The following is a 22742-nucleotide window of genomic DNA, read 5'->3' on the forward strand; positions in this document are numbered from 1 at the left end:
CAGACTGTAAGTAATAAGGCTTTCCTAGAGGGGGTGATTGACTGACAGGTGCTTCAGTCTGCCTTTTTGTTTAAGCTGACTTATTTTTTCTTTTGAAGCAATGAAATAAATATCTGATTTTTAACTCAAACCCAGGACAAAATTGTGGTCAAACCAAAAAAGACTCTCAGTTCATTTCAGACAATTTTGATATATCAGATTGAATAAGAATTGTTTTTAAAGAACAGTTTCAATATGTCTATAATATGTTTTGCAAAAGACAGGGATGAATGCAGCTGTTGTTGTTTTTTTTCATTTTATTATGCATTAAAATAAAAGGTGTACGTATTTGTTTATTTATTAAATGCACAGTTGTATTTAAAGTGACTTAAAGAGGCTTAAACCCATTTTCATGTAGTTGTAAGTACTTAACAGACATCAAAAACCATTTTTTTGCAAGGGGAAAATAATTTACATTTTTTGTTTTTCATCGTTTAAATTTGGATATAATTAATTTCAAGCAATCGAAAAAGAAATTAAAACTAAAAAAAACAAACAACCGAAATATGGTATATATCTATACTGAGATGTATCAAACTTAAGAACACAAAATATGTAAAAGTATACATAGGATACATCTACATACACATGTAAATAATTCAATTATAATCACTTTTGATCATAATTAGACCAATAATCTCTTGTGCGTTGACACAGAAACCATAAAATAAGTTTGTCAAAAGAACAAAAACGTACAGCAATAAAATCCACTGCACAAAATCAATCAAAAGCAAAGCCTTTAAGGCGAAACAATTCCAAGTATCATCCAATTTATATTTTTCAAAAGTGCAACTGTGATGAAAAACAAATGCAAAAAAGCCTAAATACTGAAATAGGAGGTCTGTTGTGGCTGATTAACAATAGACTTGTGAATAAATACTTTAAAACACATTTCATTAAAAAAAGAGGCTCTGCCCTATGACCTTGAAAAGAAGTGGTCTGTTGTTCCTTGCAGGTTCCCGTCCCTGGTTTCTTCTCTGCATTTTCAAAACACTGCATGGCTAAAGATAGTTATTCCACCTTGAACCGATCTCCATCACCTCCCCCGAGAGCACAAGTCCCTCATGTGAAACCTCATATGGCACAGCATTTCTCACTTCCTAAAAGGGGAATAGAATGGCAGGAGAAGAATATTCAGCAAGCTTCACTTTAAATCAAGATAAAAGACTGAAATGAAAAATTATAGGAGGAACAAACCCCTGGATAGTCCGGGGCTCCTAATGGAAACACATGGCTGAAGGCTGAAGTGTTGTCAGCAGCCAACACTGTGACATTCCTTTTTGATAATCTGGCCTGCCATGAAATTAGAATAGCAAATACTTCCTGACAAAGATGCATGTCCTTCTTCCATTGTACCATCATAAAAAAAGAGAGGAAAAAAGGAGAACTCCAGTGGTGACTCTGAATGCCACATTACTTCAATTTAAATTTACAGCACTACACAAAGAGAAGTGATATGCATTCAGAAATTTTAATAACCTATTAAGTTACGACTTCAATTTCATTTTATGAATATTTTCCTTGGGGAGCGCAGCCATCACAGGAAAAAGATCGAAATTTAAAAAAGATAAATAGTGCCATTAATCTACACTATTTCACTTTCATTATCCCTGAAAATGAGGAGTTATTTTTGCTCAGATCCTCACGTAATTAGCTTCTTACACTTGATTCACTAGCCAGAAAATGACCATGTTCAGAAAATTAAAAATTTGTCATTAAGTGGAATTTAACATAATATCATTTATCTTTATATATTCCTCAGCTGACAAGCAGCAGCCTTGGATGCTGATCAGGCTTTGTGCTGCAGGACCTGAAACTGGGGGGGCTGCTAATGTGGTGCTTGGCTGCCACGTGGACATTTTGGTTGTTTCACATGGAAGATCCATCCTTCTAATGCTTCTGCCATTTAAACAAAGAGTTGCTAGTGGGGGAAGAAAAGAGAATTGACACACAGCAAAATATTATATCATACTAGTGGCTTTTTTTAAAAAGTCTAAAACCAATAATGTAAGACATTATACGATAAAAATGAGGACATTTTTTTTTCATAATAGAAAATTAAACCTCCACTGACCTGTTTATTACAATAAAAGAGCAACTATGTTTTTTTTGCAATTTTAAACGTTTGTGGGATCCAAACTATAAAACATACTTTCACTCTATTATTTAAATTTCTATGAACAATTACATTAGATCTTTTGGACAACTAATCATCACTATAAAACGCAGTTTGGAGAACACTGCACTTCTTTAGGTCTTTGTAAAGACTGAACGAATATTCCTAGGTTTAATATTTAACCTTCATATTTCTGTTTTAAAATTATATATTTTTTAAACTCATGTAGAAAATATTATTATAGCTAAAAGAATTCCAATTTCAATTTGTAGAACCAAGCACTTCAATGTAAAGAGAAATACAATTGATCAAACAGTAAAAAAGTACTAAAGAAGCAGCTTTTGCTAAAATGCATCTCTAAGTTGTTGCGTTCAGCTCAGAAAACTACGGTGGCCCTAAAGTGCAAACCACAGCAACAAATCACTCAATGAAAAAGCATCTTAAAGATCGCAACGACAATTAAAAAAGCAAAACAATAATTAAACAAAATAAAAATTAAAATTAATGTCCAGAAGTCAAAATGAAATGTTAAAAAATGAAACACAATGAGAAACTGGAAAAGGTAAATTTTATGGAACATCGCTGATTGGATGATGATATCCATTATAGCTTCACAGCAAAATCTTTTGGTTAAAATGATGTTAAAATGTCATCATCCAACATTACATTTTGATTCATGGAAATTACTTTGGTTTCCCCAAACATTTCATTTTTATTTCGTTTCATTTTTTTGGGAATTGTGTTTTGGTTTCTGGAATTTTGTTTTGATTTATAAACTGCAATGGTGGTAATTTATTTATTTCATTTTTTTTTAATTGTCGTTGTGATCTTTAATACGTTTTTGAGTTGACTGATTTGCTGGTGTGATTTACCCTTCAGGGCCACCGTAGAAAACAGATTTAGGAAATCTAGACCAAATAGCTTCTTATCTGAGCTCAGTGTTGAGCAATAGTATGCAGAAACTCTGAAAGCCAAAAGAGAACAAACAAACAATCGCTAAGTCTTCTGGAGCCATGATTGATTTTAAACACCAGAAACCAAAATAAATACACAGAAAATATTAGAGCAAATCCAACGATGATACATTTAAAAGAATGTAATCAATGACTGAACAGACAGCAATTTGAACTGGGAGTTCAGTTCTGTGCTGGTGTCTGTGGTTCCGCCATTTACTTAGTTCAACACAAAAACACGTTGGTCATCATCTCACGGCACAGCAGGCTATCCATTAAGATCTAATTGATCATCACGAGGAATGGAAGGAAGAAATGGAGTTGATAATGGTGGAGGAAACCATTTTGCCTCCCTCCCATTATAGAGTAACAACATTCTTGTTTAGTTATTATTCTCCTGTGACTATGAAAATAAGAAGAAAGGGGCCACATGCCGCACTTTGGTATTGAAAACTTTCACTTCTTATAATAGAGCTGGGACTCTTTTAAACCTATAACTGCCTGCACGCAGAGACACTAAGGAATGTGTCTTCAAACATGTGAAGTAGTAATAAAAAAGTTTAAATCTGAAGATAAAAAAACTGCACTTAAATCATTTACTTTTTCATTTTAGTATAATCATGTGTTTAAAAGGAATAGTCTTATTTCTTGTATGATGCCAATGGCCCTATTCAGGAACAATCTTCACATCACATGGCCATCAGTATTAACGTCCTTACAAAACTCCTTTTTTCTCAAAAGTTGTGTTTTTCCTGTGAAAAAAATCAGGATAGCTGGAGAAAGGTTTATTTTTGTCCTCGGTGGAAAGAAAAGACAAAAAAGGATAAAAGAAGAGAATACAGTTACATATTTGTTGTAGTGCAGTGGCTCCTAACCTGTCAAAAAATATTTTCCTTAAATGACCTGTACGAGGCCGAAGTAGGTGTGTTGTTTTTCTTTTTCTTTTTAGCATTCAGTTTCCCTTAACTTCTGAGGGTAAGGTTTATCTTCATATTCTGTAAAATAACTGCAGCTGCTTTAAACTTTAAACTAGACTTGGTTTAGGAACATTTAAGATGTGATATAGAATTTCCCTCATAACCCATAAGTGTCGAAGTGGAAGCTAAAAAAATCAGACGCCAACTTCAGCCTCGTCCGACTTTTACAGAGCGACAGATAAATACAATAAGGTTACTAAAACTGATATTTATATTTTCTAAATATGATAATAAATGTGGACAGCCAGTTGCTGAATATTATGCATTATCATTATGATGTGTGGGAACAACTGTTGTAATAAATCCATATTTTAAGCAAAGACCACAGGTTTTTGTCTGTTAAGCGCAGCTTTCTCTCATTATGAGGTCAGAGGTTCTTCCTCTGTTTCCTCACCGACTCTTTTCTGTGAAAATGAACTTTTCTAATACGTTAGTGTTTGTTAACTTTGCTAGCTTGGAGGTCTCAACTTACTGGTTGGAGCAGTCACTTCAAGAAAGTAGCGGATCTGACCAAGCGACTTGACATGCAACAAGAATGAGTCAGATGTGGTGGAGAAAATTCAGTAGTTTTCCAAAATAAAACTTCCCTTAGAGTCAGATTATAAATAAAACCTAACATGAACTCTGCCAACATTATCCTTCTTCTAAAACCAGACAAAGACCCCACGAGTCCTTCAAGCTATCGCCCCATTTCTTTAATTAATGCAGATGTAAAAATTATCTGCAAAGCACTAGCACAGAGAATAGAAAAAGTCACTCCTCACATAATTGACTTTGATCAAACTGGATTCATCAAAGGCAGACACTCGGATGACAATGTCCGCAGACTCGTTAACATAATAGACTTTGCCACCATCAAAAACCAGGAAATGACTATACTATCACTGGATGCTGAAAAAGCCTTTGATAGAGTAAATTGGAAGTTCCTTATTGCTGCCCTCCATAAGTTTGGGTTTGGAGAATCATTCATCAATTGGATCAAAATATTATATCACAACCCCAATGCATCAGTTAGAACTAATAAACAGACTTCCAACAGGTTTTTTCTTGGAAGAGGAACTAGACAGGGTTGCCCACTCTCCCCCTCTCTTTTTGCAATATTTATCGAGCCTCTAGCTGCAGCAATAAGACAGAATGAGAGTATTAAAGGAATTAAAACCAAACACAGCCATCATAAAATTAGTCTCTATGCAGATGACATATTACTGTTTTTAAGTAATATACATTCTGTAAATGAAACGGCAACAATCATTAATGAATTCTCTTCTATATCAGACTATTCTATTAATTGGAATAAATCTGTTTTATTACCACTGAACAGTAATGCGGAGCAAGGACTCACAATACCAGTTAAATCAGGCAATATAAAATATCTAGGTATTTATTTTTCCCCCAAAATATCAGAACTGGTGCAGCTAAACTACACCCCATTACTGAAAAACATACAGGACGATCTAACACGCTGGACCAACCTGCCTTTGTCCCTTATGGGCAAGGTAGCCACGGTTAAAATGAAAATCTTACCCAAAGTTAATTATCTCTTCTCAATGATTCCCACACAACCGCCATTAAAATGGTTCAAAACATTAGACTCATCCATATCAAGCTTTCTATGGAACAATAAACCTGCAAGAATTAGTCTAAAAACTTTAAAATCTGCAAAAAGCTGTGGAGGATTAGAATTACCTAACTTCCACAATTACTTTCTTGCAAATAGATTACAATACATCTTAAAATGGTTCAAAAATAATCCAGAAACCAACTCATGGTTAGACTTGGAACAGGCGTTATGTGGAAAGATCAACCTGTCAGATCTTCCATTTATTAGTCAAATAGTTAAAAAACAGGATTGTTTCAAAAGTATTAATATAAATGCCACTTTAACAGCCTGGTGGGAATTTCTCAAAATATCAAAATCATCAATTCAACCGTGCAAAATGACACCCATCTGGAACAACCCAGACATCCTCATAAACAAAAAAATTATCCACTTCCCAGCTTGGCAAGCAGGGGGCATAAAACAACTAGAGCACATAATTATTGATAGAAGATTCATAACTCCCCAGGAACTTCAAGACAAACATGGAATATATAACTTCTTGGAATATCAGCAACTTAAATCAATTATTACTAAAAAGTTTAAATACAGAGACAACGATTTAAAGCTACCAGATGTAGTTACCACTCTGATCAATTTCTCAATGAATAAAACTCTCTCCAAAATATACAAACTTTTATGTAATTTAGATAACAATATTTCACTTCCGACAACAAAATGGGATGCGGATTTGAGCATCAGCACAGATGAAAGTTTTTGGTCAGAACTTTGTCTAAACACCTTTAAAATGACAAAAAGTCCAAATCTGCAGCTAATCCATTTCAAAACTCTTCACAGAATTTACTACACTGAACAGAGGATGTTCAAGATGGGTCTCAGCACTGTGACAGTAATCTACCCGACAATTACATGCATGCACTATGGTTCTGCACGCCTGTCCAGGCTCTCTGGCAGCAGGTATGTGCCGATCTATCAGTCTGGCTTAAGGTTTCAATCACAGCTTCACCGTCACTGTGTGTGCTTGGTGACATGAGTGCCATCGATGTAGAAGGAGGATTGGGCTCTATCATTTTCATAACTCTTTGCATTGCTAAAAAAACTATTTTAATAAATTGGAAAAGCAAAAATAATATAAATATAAGTCAACACAGAAATCTGCTGCTTGATCATATCAGCTTGGAAAAAATGTCAGCCCAAAGTTCAAGTAACTTTGAAAGAATTCGGTCTCTCTGGTCTCCCATAGCTAACTCCGTGACTTAGGGGGTGGGGGGGGCATGGTCGTCGCTGCTCCTTGCCCTTCTGCCGTGGGCCGGGGTGGGGGTCGGGGCCTCCGGTGCCTGGCCGGGGGTGGTGGGGGCTCCGTTGGTCGGGGGGTCGGGTCCGGCGCCTGGGTGGGGCGGCCTGGGGCGCTGCGTGGTCCTCTGGGCTTGGGTGGGGGGGGGGGGGGGGGGGTGGTCTGGCTTGGCTTGGGGGGGTGGTCCCTTTGCCTGTGCTGGGGGGGGTTGGCGGGGGGCGCTGCTCGGGGGGGGGGGCCCAGCGGCGCTGGATGGGCTGGATGGGCTTCCCATCTACACCTGGGGCTGGGATCGGCAACCCTCTTGGGGCCCCCGGTCGCTCTGGGTGTCATCCGCTTCGGCTGCGGGGTCTGGGGGTGGGGTGGGGGTCTTGTCGGCCCTGTCCTGTGGGGGGGCATTCTGGGGGAGGGGGGGGGGGCACTATTGGTACGGGGCAGGGGGGGTTGACGGGTCGGGGTCTCCGCTGAGGCCATCGGCGGTTTCCCCGGCCGGTTGGCTGCCTCGGTCCCGTCGAGGCCTGACCAGAGCTCTTCTAGGGCCGGCGTTTGGGGGTGGGGGCCTGGGCTTGCTCCGGGGGGGGCTGGCGCTTTCTGGCTCCTCTCTCTCTGTGTGGGGGTGGTGGTGCTGGGCCTGGGGTGTCTGCGCCTCCGGGGGTGGGGCCCCGGGGCTGGGTGGGCCTGGCCCCCTTGCTGGGGGGGGGGGCGGGGGACAGCTGTTTGACCACCGGGGGACAGTCTATCATCTGTCCCCAACTTACCCCCTTCCTCATATAACCTCATAATAGGGTGAGGGGGTGGGGGGCTTAGCCTGCGATGAGCCTTGGGGGGGGGGTTTACTAGGCAGTGGCCCCCCTCCTGTGGTTGCCATATGGAGTGGGCCCCCCCCTCTTTCGGTTTTATTTGCACCTTAGACATGTAGGGCCCTTGGTAGGGGGGTGCTTGGACATCACTGCCAGCAAGCAGCGGATGTCCTCCTAGCACCCTACCCGCCAATTTTAACCGCACCTTAGACATTTAGGGCCCCTTGGTGGGGAGGGTGAGGGGACGTCACTGTGAGTAATCAGGAGATGTCCCCTTAGTGCCCTACCCGCCAATTTTAACCGCACCCCCCTTAGTACACACACCCCTCCCCCCTCAATATATACATCCCAACATAAACACACACACATGAACACACACACCCTTTCAAACACACATACACGCACACACATTTTGCAAGGAAGGTGGGACCTGGGTCCGTCTGTCCCCTGCCTCTTCCCTTGTGGGGGTACGGGCCCCTTTGCAGCGGCGGCCGTGTCCCCGGGGTGCTGGCTTCCTGGGCCCGGCGGTGCTCTCTCCGCGCGGTGGGGGGGTTCACATTACATCTGAGCCGGGGGTGTCTGGTCCCTGGGGGGTGGGTTCTGGTCCTTGCTCCTGAGTGCTGGGCCCCGCCATATTTCCAACTGTGGCCGAGCCTGGTCGGGCCATATTTACAACACCCCTTGTGGGCCCTCTTTTTTCCCCGGGGTTCCCCCCTCCTGGGCAGGGGCGGCGGGCCCCTGCCTCGCTCCTCCCTGGACCAACCGTGGGCCGGGCGGGTGGCTGCCTGGAGTGCGGAGCGGGTCTCCCTTGGGGGTCCTGGCTCGTACCTGGGGTTGGGGCGGGGGGATGCCCGGAACTCCTGGGTGGTGGTGGGGTGCTCGTTTGGGGCTGTGGGCGTCCTTCTCCGGTGGGGCCCTGCGTTGGGTTCTCCCGGCGCGGCGGGGGGGCTGCTCTCCTGGTTGGGCTGGGGCGGCGCTCTCTTTCCCTCCGTGCGTCCCTGGCCTCTGGCTCTGGGGGCCTTGCGGCGGCCCTGCTGGCCCTGGCCTGGGTGGCGGGCTTGGTCGCCCGGGCGGCGGTTGTTCCCTGCCGGTTCCCGTGTGGCGTTGGGGGGATTCCGGCTGCCGCTGCTGCTGCGGTGGGGGTCTTGGGGTGGGGATGGCTGGGCACTCTCCCTCCTTCTTTTCACGTTCCACCATCCATTTTAGAAGAACATAAACACTCACCTGAGCACTGGTGTTAGCTCACCTTTGCACTAACAGTTTGCATGACTGAATGACTGAAATATTTCACACTAGTTGGTTTTAAGGCATAAGTATGCGGGTGAACACTATCTGTTTTGTGTACATGTCGACAGGTGGACATTTTTGCAGCTAGCAGGTGTGTTTATAACATTTGAGTGTGTGTGTGGACAGGCTCCGCCCCCTTTTTTTTTTTTTTTTTCTACATTTGAACCTTACCATAATGATTAACAACGAGTAAACTTGTTGCTTTATGCTGCTTCATGGTCTTATCCCCCTTCCCCTCCTATTATCACCCCCTACCCCCCCTCTCTCTAACGTCCCTCTCTCTTCTTCCCCTCTTTCCTTTTCCGTCCGGTCCAACACCAAAGATTTTCAGACATGATTGAAATTAATAAAGTTTGGCCTCAATTACAAAAGGGGTTTATTCAGACATACCTTTGGTTTGTCTGAAGATTAATAACCCCTCTTGTTAAAGTAAAATATGTCCAACACAAGAGGCCCTCAGCACCTAATCTGTCTGCCCAGCTGTTGGACAGGACAAGTTAAAAAAAAAAAAAAAAAAGATTATAAATAAAACAGAACAAATGAAAGTCGTGTATTTTTCTCTGCGGTCCGGTAACAACTGTCCCACAGACCAGTGCGGGACCACAGCTCAGGGGTTGGGGACTACTGCTACAGGCACCTTTTGCAACACTGTGTGTATTTTCCCATCTTTATTCAATCTTTTTGGAACCTGGGCCTAACCAACTTGGTTTGATCATAAAACCAAAGTCAAAAGAACTCAAATTTGACAGGAAAACTGTAAAAGTTGAGGAATGCTGTGCTTTTATTCTGAAGGCACCCCTCCACCTTTAAACATAACACTTCTCAACAATTCACATTAGACTACACACGAAAGGCGGCATGTGTCAACAGCCGTCAACAATCAGGAAATTCTATAAAATAAGAGCTTTGTAAAACTGTAATAAAACAACAAATATAAAAATGTATCTTTCTGCATAGCTATGGTGTTTTTTTCAGAGGGATTTTGCTTGCAGCTGTATGTGATGATTCTATTAACCCCTTTAAACACTATTACAAAGGCATCAACAGAATCTTAAAAAAATAAAATAAAAAACTGATAAAAAATAAGATGATGTTTCTATGAAAGCCACAACACACCTTTATATACTCTCAATCATAACCAAAACGATCCTTAAAACATTTTGGCTCCCTGGAGTTCACACCAGTCTCCTGATTTCATGTCAGTTTTCAATTCAACCTACAGAAGCCATTGAATCCATTATTCCATCTGTCAAACGTGACTATGAGTGATCTCGCTGCCAAATAATCAATTTCTGTCTTTCTTACTCTCTGTTATAGTGTCGATGTAAGGAGAAAAAAAAATCAAGTATCATTGGTGGTTCCAGCAGTGCGATACAATTGAGTAATAAGGCAGTCAGCACTTGACCTTGGACAGCACTTAATTTATCTGCCTATCCGTCTCAATAATTTCCTCTGAAATGAATACAGAAGACAACCTGAACATTTCATTCATTGTCAAATGACACTTCCATCTTGATGCAGGGGGATTCCATTTTTCCTTTCACATGGCTATGTTTTTTTCTGTCATTAATTTCAGGAACAGGTCAAAGGAAAATGCAGGAAAGACTGATGTTTGCTACACACAAACCCTCAGATTAGAGCTTAAAAAGAGTCAAAGGTAAAAAAATTTTTTTTATTCCCTGAAGTGGTTTTCTGCAAGCAGTCTGCAAGTGCTGTAAAAATAGATACAAGTAATACATACTTTTTTTTAAGCTTAAAATAATCAAAATAAATGACAAAAAGGCACAACTGTGGAATTTACCGATGAGAACTTGAGAATACTTATCTAGAGCTCTTCTTTCTTCATTAAGGCCCAAAGTGCTTTCAAGCTGGAAGTCCTATTCACCCATGCACACACTTTCACACACTAATGGCTGCTATAGGTGCAATGTGGGGTTGCTCAAGGGGCAAGGCATGGGCAGAAAAAGCGGAAATTGCACCTGTGACTCTTCTATCTAAAGTCGAACACTCTACCTCTGCAAGCTTGAGCTCAAATCTTTTGGTGTGGAACCGGACTTATGTTTTATGTTTAAAACTTCAGAACAATGAAATTTTGTTCCACTTTATTATTAATTTAACCCATCACAGCTACAATGTATTTATTTATTTCTACATTTCAGTTGTTTGATTATCTTTTGTGGATTTTTCTGAGCCGAATGGCTAGAGGTTGAATCTGTCTGCTGTCAGCTTCAGAGTGCTGGCAGTTGGAGGCATTTGTGGCTTGTCAGTCTCAGTTGGTCTTCATTCAGTGGTCTTTGATTCTGACAGATTTACTGCGAGCGCTGGTTGTCGGTCAGCAGCTAACAACTAGCTGAAATCTCTTTGTGAAAACTGCAGAGATCATGTAAAAGACCGCAGGACATTTAAAAAAAAAAGAATTCCCGGATGATAAAATACTCCGATTTGTAGCCATAAAAAGCATTTAGCAGGATCCAATAGACTTTCAACAGCCTTTCAAAGAGTTCATAGTGAGCCTTATGAGTATGCAAAGCAGACCATCTGACAGCAGAAAGCAGAAGGAGGCATGTGCATGGGAGAAGCGAGCGGAGAGCATTTGTCAGGACACTGTGACAAAAGGGAGTTGAAGGGGGCCTTGCTCAATGCTATTCAGGAACAATTTGTAAGCCTAGCTGTTAAAGCCAGGCCAAAGACTTGCGAACAGCTGGAGCCCCGCCGTGATTGATAAATGTGGGCCTCCAAGAACTTCATTTCGATATGAATGAAGACAAAAGCGCGACAACATTCTGTTAGTGTTTAATATTACCGTCATTATGTGGCAACAGTGGACAAACGCCCTGTCCTCAGCTGGGGATACACAATGCCAAAAGGGAGGTCAGAACCCCATTGTAATTAACATTTTATGGCAAAAGACCCTTTTTGTTGTGGCTTTGTAATTAATTCAGGTTTCAAGCTAATTAAAAGAACATTTCATCTGCACAGAAAGGCTGATGGACAACAAGGAAGGACAATTTCTTTCAGAGAATTCAGAGACATTTATAAGCCAAAAACAATATGATAAAACTGAACGATGTGCCTTTTTTTTCTCTGGGATGTTGCCAAGCTCCACACACAGAGGCCTCACTAATCTAATTTTACTGCAGGACATTTCTCATGCTAATCATGCAATAACCGAATTTCAGCATGTATCGACAACACACCGTGAAAAGAGTTTAGCCGCTTCTCTGTCACAGGCTTTTGCAGATGTTGTGACCCATGTACACATGGGTCAGTGAGAGCACTGGTCACCAGCCATGATCTGCTCGCTTACTGGGTTCACTGACTTTTAAACCTCTTTATTAACAGCTCAGGTATATATTACATCATGGGGAGGCTTTTCATCGACCTTTTCTGCAAATGCAGGGTTTTTTTCTCCTTTTTTTCTATAACTAAAATTGTGTTTTAAACAACAACAAAAAAAAAATCCTATCTCTGGGAGCAAACAATGCACATTCAAGCCTGACCTATTTAATGGCTGGATAGTGCTTAAAACCCACATGGGAAAATTGAAAAGTTTTCTGTCTTTAAGTGATATATATGGATGTGACTGAAGTCCGTAGAAACTGGGAATAGTTCTATTTTCATTTAAAAATTCCATTTCAGATACTTCTCACTGCAACAAAAGAGAACATCCATCCAGTAAAATGGTTGAGAATTTTGCTGCCAGGATTCACGATGAATGAGTGAATACTGATGAAGTAAAAAAAACAAAAAACTATCGGGTCCTGTTTTCTACATCACTCCAGCAGAGGATGGGATGGGGGGGGGAGGGAAGGGCCATAAAAGGTTTCCATGGAGAGGCACCTTTCTCCATATTCACAATCCCTGTGTTCTGAGTCTCAAAAGAAGATCAATCTCACTTTAAAGCACTGGAGGCTTCATTTGTTTGTGAAGAATATGAGGTGCTGCCAAAATGACTGTGCCAATTCTTCAAAAACCTGCTTGCCGCGATGACACAGAGTGGCTCTGAATTCATTGTTTTTTGGGGGCTCAAGTTCACAGAGACGTGAACAAAGCCACCCAGCAAAGGTTTAGACACTTTAGTTTTTTCACTCAAACATAATGATGGACACCTTACATACAAGAACAGGGAGTACAATAGAATTTGGTGAAGGGAATTAAAAAGACTGGAGCAACAAAAGGACAAAATAATTGTAAATAATAATACCGAAATGCTATAGGCACCTGTAAAAATAAAATAAAAAAAATGTAACCTATAACAACCCAGAGCTATTTTTCTTACAAATAAAAAAATAATGTGTATTTTACCATAGGGAAAGTGGACTAGTATCCATTTCTAATGTTTTTTCTGTTAAACTGATGTCCCCATGGATTGTTATGGGTTATCACAAATAAAAATTGTTGATCCATGTTTGATCAGCTAAACCTGATTTTCTGTGAGAAAGTCTAAAAAAATAAATGACTAAAACTAGAAAAAAGGTTTCTTATAATTTTTAATTTACCCAATATCTAATTTCTGATGGAAAAAAACTTTTGAAATTACATTTCTAACCTAAGATTAATAATAATTTGCCTTTTTGCATTCAGAAAGATTGAAATCAAAAACAGTTACCTAACCCTAAAGATATCTATGTAAAAATGTTTGACCTCAGTGTTAATTTTGATGATGTTATAAGGTCTTAAAAATGCACAATATTAATAACTTTAAGAACATTAAAACAAGAAAATATGTGTTGTTATTTCAGTTACATAGAGAGATTAAAAAAAACGTTTTATTTTATTAGGTTTAGGGATTTATCTTCATCTCTTGTTGAAAATGTAACCATTTTCAATAAAGCTTTTAAGAAAAAAACTGGTTTAGGAAATTCTAAATTTTGAAAAGCAGCCCTCAGCAATATATTGCAGCTTTGAAAATACGACTGCAACAATGTTGGGGAAATATTTATGAAGCCTCAGTGAAATCTTTACATATTGTGCTTTTTGAAATTTTTACATTAATAACTGAGTGCTTCATTAATGTGTTAAGATAAAATAAGAAAAATAAGAAAAAGTACAACTTTATGAAATTATAAAAAACATTCCAAAACCATGCATTATTTGTTGGTATAGAATGTGATTTGGAAGATGTCAAACAATCTCTCATTGTCTGCTCAGAAGACTCCACACTTCTGCCCGGCTCTGCCTGGTTTACCAACACTATTGATTGCAGGTGATGTTCTGGACAGAGTCCATCTGACCTCTGTAGGGGCTTAAATACATCATTGTCCAGAGAGGGACCTCCTGAGACTCGACTTATATAGTGAGAGCAAGGCAGCACCTCACTCCCAGACAAACTGATGAAGTGGCAACACACACACACAAAGTAAATGGGACACATGGATAAGCACTTCTTGCTCCTTTTCACTCCCTGGCAAAATCTAAAAATACAGTTGGAGACAAATAGTATTGCCTGGTGGAAATGTTGTCACTAACATTTTTTCTGTTTTGAAATGGAGCACAAAATTGTTTCCAAAGTGGCTTGAATATGTGATCATTTCAGACCCTTCTACTCATCTTGTTGTTTATCGGGCTGATCCGATCTTCTTTGTTTTCTTCTTGTGAATTCTAATTGGCTTTATTAATCAGCAATCATGTTAACACTCTCCCCAATCTGTGTGGCAAGCTTTTGTTCCATACACACCTCAAAGCCATTGATGGAAATCCAATGAGACATAGCTTTACCTGCTATGAAACCTCAGCAGCAACCATCAGTGCAATGTAGGGAAAGAGGTTGGGAAGTACACCTTAAATTAATTAACATCAGACCTCATGTAACACTTCATTTCTGTAAACAAATGCTTTAATATGGGTAATTAATTAAATATGCCAAGCTTCCTCTCTGTTTGTGTTAATCTCTGATCATGTTGTTCACTTTTAATAGATTATCTTTGGTTGAGAATACTGGACATAAACTAGTTTTGTTTTGTTGCTATTTTACTTTGATTGTTATATTAAATCCTATTTTAAAATAACTTTTTATGTATAATATGCTAGTGTTGTTTGGGTTTTTAAACCCATTTACCCAACATCATGCTTTACTTTTGTTATTTTGGTCCTAACATGAATATGAGTAGATTTTACTATTAATACATTTATGTGACACACATGGACCAAAAGTACCTTTTAATTTCATACCTCTACTTTACTTTTGCTCATACTCTCTTTTAGTTTAGGAAAATGCTTTTTTATTCACATGATGCATTTATTTTCCTTTCGTTTTTTTCTATATTTTAAAAAAAACCTTGTCACATCTTTATTTGTAAAAAAGGTCAAATAACTAAATGTGTAAAACTACTTTTCTCTTAAATTTAATGAGATATTATTTCTTAAGTGACCCTTGATCCGTAAACGGCATCAAACTTTGACAAGTTGTGCATTGATATATATTCATTTATTTGAACTCGCCCCTTTATGTGAGATTTCATTTGTCTGCTTGTTTGATGCTTGTTTTAAAACACACAGCTCAATGTGTTTTAGCTTTCCTGATTTCCATTTCATATCTGTACCCTTCACGTGCCCAGCTCTGCATGAGAGCTGCTCATGGGTGATGATTCTTGAATTGATTTGCCATTCTCACAAACGAAGGGCACAAAAGGCTGAGCAATCAGTCCAAGGCTGGCTGCCTTTGGCCCGGAGAGAGGAGAGATATTCTGTGAGTGGAGGCAAGCATGGGTGATCTGAATCATGAAGAATAATGTTTAGCCTGGCACATGATCAGGGATGTTAATTCTTCTTGAGAGGGGGATGGTGCAAAGGGGGCTGGCACTTGGTGATGTCATTTTGGCTATTTGAACAATCTGGCAGGGCCGACGCTGGCGAAACACTGCTCAATTTGCCGGGGCTCCTGCTCCATTTGCCTGTTAATGAGCACTGTTGCTGGAGGTACCCATGTGTACCATGTCATGAGCCGAGCAGGCAGCACCTTTACCTGACGCTCTGACCACAGAGGAAAATGGCAGCTGCTGTGACAGATGTTTTCACTGTCCTGAGAGGAGAGCCATGGGACGCCGGTACAGTCAGAAGGCCTGGATGAATCACTGGCAACAACTGCTACAGCGTGTCTGCCTGAGTGTACAACCACATTGCACCGGAAACAAGGAGAAGAACAAGGAGTCAGACCTTTCCTCACAACAGCATCAAACAGAACAAGAAAAGGCCCCCACTGGGTTCTGAAATGTGGAAACAAAAGTGGAAAAGATTTAGTGTTTTCAAAATACTTACTGTATCCCATTCAAAAGGGAAACAAATATAGAATATTACTTTTATGTTTATTTATTTGAAACTTCCAGTTTTGCCTAAATGAAGAGCTCCCAATGTTTTACACTCTTAAAACAATCGGTTATTTCGTTGACCCAATTTCTGGGTTATTCGTGTTGACATGTATTGTTGGGTAACTTTTTGGAGCAATACTGGTTTTGGGGGTTATAGTGGTGTCATTTTAACCCAATTTAAGTTTTTTTTTCAGATTTTTATTTATTTTTTTATTTTTTTTATTTTTTTATTTATTTAATAGTTATCCTAGTTTAAAATAACTATGAAAAGAATGTACCGGTAGTCTTTTTTTAACCTTGGAGTTGGGTTAAAAGCAACCCAACTTGGGTTATTTTAATAGAAATCAGTGTCTACGGCTGAAATGAAGGAAAAATAAGAAAATTACATCCTAATTTTCTAAATGGCCACTAAATTCCAAAATAATTTACTTCTGAAAACAAAAATCAAAAAAAATATAGTTGTATCCCCATATGGCTTGATGGGGAAAAATATATATGCAGCACGGCTGAAATAAACATCAAGGAAATGAAATAAAAATCAAGGATTTGTTTGGTAAAAAGAGCAAAATTCCTTAGTCAGTGATACATTGAACAGATCCATAAAACAGAAAAACCAGAGTACAGTTTTAATGATGGAGCGTGGATGGGAAATAAGCATACATACAGTGTAATTCAGTTAAGTTTCATGCCTGGTTAAGCATGTACATCTTTTGGCGGGCCCACTAACTGATACCACTTCAGTGCAATATTTCAGAGCACATCAACATGTCTGTGAAATTAACTCTGATGTGTGAGTGGAGTCGAGTCTTGAGCTTTAAGCTGTCTTGTGATTATATCGAGATAGATAGAGCAAGTTGTTGTTTTTTTGTTGCTTTTTTTGTTTTTTCCAAAAAACTCCCTACAGTCTCCAAGCTGTCATGGCAAATTTAAATACACCTCAGAGGAAATAATGTCAGAATCATTCTATAATGTTCGTGCTGCTGGAAAATAGGTAATAGATGCAACCCCCCGAGAGTGTTTTCAGAGGCAGTTGATTTTTCCTGCTAAATCTTGAGTTGAGATGTAAATATGCTGCTTACAAGCATCATCCTCCGACCCCCCTATTTCTGATTTCTTCCATCTGGCAGACAATAGTTAAAAATTCTTAATCCATGAGCAACCATTGAACATTAGTGAAGTGCAAATTACAGATGTTTTACTGTCTCTCCCCCTTCTTTTTTCCCCTGTTTTGATCTGTGCATCCCACTGTCACTCAGTGTCATTTTCGCATCCCTCGCTCCTCTGCATTCATTAGACACCCTGTGCCATCATGGCACCATATGACACTGTCATCATTTGGTAATTAAACCTTTGCTCGTTTAAATATGAAAAGCTGGCAAGGGTGGGATCATAAACAATGTTGTGCAAACCAGATTTTCCCTGACTAAATGGGAATTCAAAGAGAGCATCATGTTTTTTTTTGTTTATTCTCAAAGCAAAATAAAGAAGGTAAAAGTTCATAAAGTGTGCGGAATTTACGCACAGATGTGTAAAGAAGAATAAAAAAAATGTCCACAACTATGTATTTTCAGAGATACACAAAAAATGATTATATGCACACTCAAAAAATATGCATGTTTGCTTTTCAATGCAAGGACTTCAACGTCTTTTTTCTTTCATATGTGAATTTGAGCCACGCAATAAAATCTCTTCTCTGCCTTATTAGGACAAGATTCTCCTATTTTCGCATCCACGGAAGCCTTCATCACTCCAGAATTAAGCAAATAGCTGTGAAGAGGAGGAATGCCCGAACCATTACAAGCCAAACGGTGGCTTTTTATTACCGCCTAACAATCTTCCTCAGAGCCGTCCTTTAGCGCACCTCCGCGCTTGGAGCCGGCGAGAAAGTGCGTGGGAGGAGGCCATTCAGTCACATTATGCCTTTCCATAGATCAAGGTCACAATTTTCATGATCATTACACCACTGAAGGTGACAGGAAGCATTTACAGAAGTGATCGGGAGCTTATGTGGAAGCTGCTCATCCGTAGATTTCCGTGGAGAGGAAGATGTGTATAAACAGCCCGGCGCGCACCCACGGACCCACAAACTAATCAACAAATCACACTGAGCAGCTCCTCTTCACTGTTACACCGAGGAAAACTAACAGGATTACACACAAAAAAGATAAAAGTAATAACAATAAGAGAAACAAAAGCAGAGAAAATCCGTCCTCCTGTGTTGCTCGCATGAAACCAGGAGGAGTCTGCTTCATTATGCATTCACATGCCATGGGCTAACACATGTCAGAGGCCCACTGGAAAGAAGCTCTGTTTCCCATATTGCTGACATGTGATTGGAAGCTGTTGGCTGTCTGGTTGGGGCAGAGGCAGCTGGCGGGACACTTTATAGTCGCCTCAGGCGGCTGACATGCGCATGGACACACAAACTGATGCGCTGGTGGGTCTTGAACCTGCAGCTTGTGGGAAATATATGTTTTATCTTCTTTCATCAGGAAAAAAAACAAACAAACATCATACAATACAAAAGACATTACGTGGCCATGCAGCTACAGAAAAAAAAATCAAATTACTGCCAATATTTCTGACTTCAACTCACAGTGCGCACTTTAGGTTACAACCAGAGGGGCGCACATTTAACTATTCATGTGGAAAGTTTGATGGGGGGAGAAGGGATTTAGCCCTTGTTCCCAGTGCAATAAATGCAACGTGGAGAATACTTTTAAAAATGACAAGATACAGTCCTATTTTAATCCGGCACTGCAGGGCACATTTAACAGTACTTGGGAAGCTGCATAATGAATGAAGAGCTGCAACTTTAGCCCCGGATTTAGTGTCTCAAAGCGTGCTGGGAGATTTTAAAAAAAGGAGCCACTGCACAAATTAATATTCTTTTGAAGTGGATTTTAAAGATACATTGTAAAAAGTCCCCCATTTCATGTTCCACGTGTATGTAAATGAGATGTTAATTTTTCTTAATGATTTGTTCTACCTGAGGCATGGAGAAGCTCCCAAACTGACTGCTTTTGTGCTCAGGGTATGAAAAGTCATTTGGCAAAGGGGTTTTTCCAATCAGTGCAATTAAAACCTGCATGGTCTCACCTGCATTTGAATCTTAAGTGCAACCCAGAATCACCCCGGAACTGCTCAGAAGGGGTGATGGAGGGTCGCGTACTGACGGAACACACCATCAGCTGAAAACATTGCAGGAATCAGCGCAGGTGTAATTGGAGCGCAGGTGGCAGCCTTAAAAAGCCCGTGAACCTGTACAGTTACAGTGCAGACTGACTGTGAGCTGCAGGGAGCTCCTCCTGCACCGGTTTTTATCATCTAAAATATGACCCTGCCAGCTGTAAACTGGATGCATCGACTTTTACGCATGCTTTTAATTTTTGATGCTTTGCTATGAATAGTTGATCTGAGCTACAACCTTCCTTTAAACCATGAAATGCAAAAGATTATTTGAATTTTTACCCTGTAGATGCAAACAAAAGCCAACAGTATTAATTTCGACAAAGTATATGTTTTTGTAACAAAAAAAATCAAATGTTATTTTTTTTTCTTTAATCCTGACTGTATTCCAATTATCGAACGGCAATTAAATTCGCTCAGTTGAGTGTAGATTTACACCTCACTGAATTTCAAGGAGCTTATATTATTTAATTGCTCCAAGGGAGGGATAGACACCATCAGCTGAAAGTCCAGCATATTTTTCATTTGCAGAGTTTGACACGAGTCTGGTTTTATTTATTAAACACTATTTCCAAAGCAGTTTGGCTATGTTAATTTGAGAGTGAGAAGAAGCAGCCACATCAATCATTTAATGTGATGTGAATTGTGCATATTACTGAGGCGTTATAAGGTTATAAGGTTGACGTGTCTGCTGCTCTTGGTCAGTATTAAAAATGTAGGACTTTGGCAAAAAAGAGCAGAAGATAGAAAAAATAACACGTTATGAGATTAATACCTTCTGAATTATGCTATAAAAGAAGACAATATTTATTTTAAAAAGTTAAATAAAGATTTTTTATATAGTAGTTTCTCAGATTAACAAATGAAAAGGAAACTAATTAGTCAAAGATACAGCTTTAATTTTAAAATGTGAGTGATCAATAGAAAATAGCTGTAACGAGCCAAATAATTATGGACAAAATTAAAGCAAGTGCAAAATCAATCTTTCACGGTGTCGAGGATGGAATCAAATTGATGCTCCATCTGTTCAGGCCACCGATCTTCGTGGCCCGGAGTGACTCCAGGAGTCCAGGAAAAAGAAAACGCGTTTGTGGATGAACATGTCAGCAGAATCCTGCTGAATTAAAAGTGTTGTTTTGTCGCACTATTTTTTCTTTTAAATGACTAATGCCATGCAATCATTGTGTGTGAGGGTGTGTGTGATTATTATTATTTTTTGCCTAAATAAAGTCAGATAATACATATATTTATATAAAAAAGTGTGTAACCGTTTAACCCCCCCCCCCCCCCCCCCCGATTTTTAAAAAGGTGAGTCAAACAAAAATTTCGAAATTAACCCAAATCTTCTTAAAACTCTTCTTCAAGTCCAAAACGATCAATATTGACCTCTGAATGGAGATCGATTGATGGCTGGCAGCCAACACGAGAGAAAAAAGAAGAAGAGAAAGTTGATGTGACACCTTTAGAGGAAATAAAACTTCTTTAGGACTTCTTGGACCGTCCTCTGACGCGCCGATTTCCCCGAGAGTGGAGGCTGATGTTCGGCGGACGAACTGCTGGACCATCGACGCGTCTTCTTCCCTCTCTCCTCCTCTTCCTCCCCCTCCCCACAAGCTCCTGCATTCTTTTTCTCTGCTCTGCACAGGCCATTAGGAAGCGGTACAAAAGATAAATTGCTCTCTGTCAATGCATTACACCTCTCCTAATGGGTGCACGCAGGCTCCGAAAACATTTTTGCAAACTCTTGACATGCAGTTGCGCCGTCTAAACACCGCATCTGGCAGTCGGAGTGGACACCGAACAGGGATTTGGGCTCCAACTTTACATCTTTAGGACATGTTTTGATCATTTTTGGAACAATTACGCGTCAGTTTTCCAAAGTTATCCTTAATGATTTCCATGTGAGTAAACAAACAAACAAACAAAAAAAGATTTATTCGTGACAATGAATATTTAATTTTAAAAAGGAAGTGAGCGCAGGGCAATGAAGGAGGAGAAGAGGAAAAGGAAGGGGGTGACTGAGGGAGTGAGTGACGGTGGATATGTTGTTGGTGGGGGTCTTATAGATGGGGGTAGAAAAAAAAGAATGTAGCTTTAAGGGAAATGTGCAGCCGGGTGTGAAATTACAGCCTATAGTGCTACATATTGTACCAGAAGCTCTCTCCAAAAACAGTAACAAAAAGAGAAATCATCCTCTAACCTGACCAGGAGGCTGCACCCGTCTGCCCCTAAGAGATGCCCCCAATAGTCCCATCATGCCCCAACACAGGACCCACCCCCACCACCCTAAATATACCAAATATACATCAATACATGCACATATGTATTTTTTTATTTTTCATAATTAGATATTATATTTGCTATTCCATAATATGATTATCATAAAAATAATTACTTTGTTGCATGAAAAATTTAAGCAAAAAATCGTTTTTTTCTGATTCTCTTAAAAAAATTAATTATTGCGTTAAATGTTTAGAAATATTTATTGTTTTTTTATTATGTTATTTAAATAAACATGTGAAAAACACTTAGAAACAAACAAGATTCAAAGCAAATCACCAACAACAATATTTTTATCACCTCCCATGAAGCTGTTTTTTGCTCCAATATAAGTTTGACATTTTTTTTTAGCTTTTAGTTTGCAGGCCCACCTAAACTTTTACTTTTTTTTATTATTTGGAGCTCTGCCCCGCTTCCTCCTTGAGAAACGATGCAGCGCCATCTACAGAGGCTGAAGGGAATGATGCGCAACGGCACCTGAGCCACCCATCGTCCGCCGCTGCATGCGCTTCCACTTTGTACCTGTTATCATCACAATATCAGCTGCGCGCAACAAAAGGTCAGTAAACCTGCGTTTAAACCTCCATGCAAGTCTGAACATTCCCCATATAAACTAGAGGGAAGGTAATTTTGGACCTCCATGTGGCACTGTACGATCAAATCTGAGAAAATGGACAGTGCTGTTTTTAAAAATCCAATCAAGAATTTAGAAAACGCTGCTTTGTTTATTCAAAAATTGAGAAACATTTTCTTAATTTTATGTTTTTTCAAATAAAGAAAAAAAAACATTCCAAAAAACACAGACAAAAAAAATTCTTTCAATTTTCAAGATATATTTTTTAAAATTCTTTCCATCCTCGTTGGTGTGTTCAACACAGAAATCCCCTCATTTGGACTCCCTAAATTGTAATCATTTCATTTTTTTAAAGTTTTCAATGTATG

This window comes from Oryzias latipes, chromosome 19 (assembly GCF_053564925.1).
Source record: "Oryzias latipes strain Hd-rR chromosome 19, Olatipes_Hd-rR_3.1".
Taxonomy (NCBI): Eukaryota; Metazoa; Chordata; class Actinopteri; order Beloniformes; family Adrianichthyidae; genus Oryzias; species Oryzias latipes.